This window comes from Bos grunniens, chromosome 9, assembly GCF_055505025.1.
Source record: "Bos grunniens cultivar Pamir isolate PY7600 chromosome 9, Bosgru_T2T1.0, whole genome shotgun sequence".
Classification (NCBI taxonomy): Eukaryota; Metazoa; Chordata; class Mammalia; order Artiodactyla; family Bovidae; genus Bos; species Bos grunniens.
In genome coordinates this window covers 7,347,110-7,348,042 of record NC_141173.1, presented here as the reverse complement: position 1 = coordinate 7,348,042, position 933 = coordinate 7,347,110, and the positions used below count along the sequence as shown (strand labels likewise).

At 36.8% G+C, this 933-nt stretch overlaps 1 pseudogene across 1 annotated transcript; it reads left to right on the top strand.

Annotated features, from left to right (window-relative positions):
* The first annotated feature begins 405 nt into the window (after positions 1 to 405).
* On the top strand, positions 406 to 685 carry LOC147365547 (NADH dehydrogenase [ubiquinone] 1 alpha subcomplex subunit 1 pseudogene; annotated as a pseudogene). The gene has a single exon (XR_015132255.1). The product of XR_015132255.1 is annotated as an NADH dehydrogenase [ubiquinone] 1 alpha subcomplex subunit 1 pseudogene (transcript).
* Positions 686 to 933: the final 248 nt, after the last annotated feature.

Here is a 933-nt window from a genome sequence, read left to right as displayed (position 1 = left end):
TGACACCTTCTGCATTATGCTATGAGTATCTCAAGAGAATAGAGAGAACTCATCTGCTTTAAGAGCAGTTTATTGAGAATGACACATTATTGTAACTATCTTAGAACCCTAAAAACCTACTAAAAGTCTAGGAAAATAATGTAAAACATAGTCTAAATGAAATTAATTTGTACAAAATGAGATACCATGTAAAATATTTTAGTAACTACTAAAATATTTTTAAATGCATGTAAAATAAAACTGTCATCCAATAACTATTTTTCCTAAATACAGGTGAAATACAAGTTGTAAATTTTTGAATTTAAAATAGTAAGTGGTTCTCAAACAACTGTATTTAGATGTGAGGTCCTTGTATATATGCTATGGTCAAGACGCAAAATCTATTGATCTTGGCATAAAAACGTTATGGGCGTGTGCTTGTTCATCCCAGGAATGGCCACCGCGCGCATCCACAGGTTCAGTAACGGCGGCAAGGAAAAAAGGGTTGCCCATTATCCGTATCAGTGGTATTTGATGGAAAGAGATAGGCGCGTCTCTGGAGTAAACCGTTTCTATGTGTCAACGGGTTTGGAGAACATTGATTAAGGAAACGTTTTCCTGGTTGATGAAGAACAATTCAGTCATGCTCTTCTATCCCTGCTAGTAGATTACGCAGCATATTGTGTGGCATGCATTGTATTTTGTAGTGTGTAATTAAAAAAAAAAAAAAGAAAGAAAATGTTCAATTGCCTGCTATGTTGATATCAACATTTATCAGATTGAAATGACACAGCTAGTATGATGAGTAGGAGAAGGCAATGGCACCGCACTCAAGTACTCTTGCTTGGAATATCCCATGGACGGAGGAACCTGTTAGGTTGCAATCCATGGGGTCGCTAAGAGTCAGACACGACTGAGCGACTTCACTTTCACTTTTCACTTTCAGGCATTAGA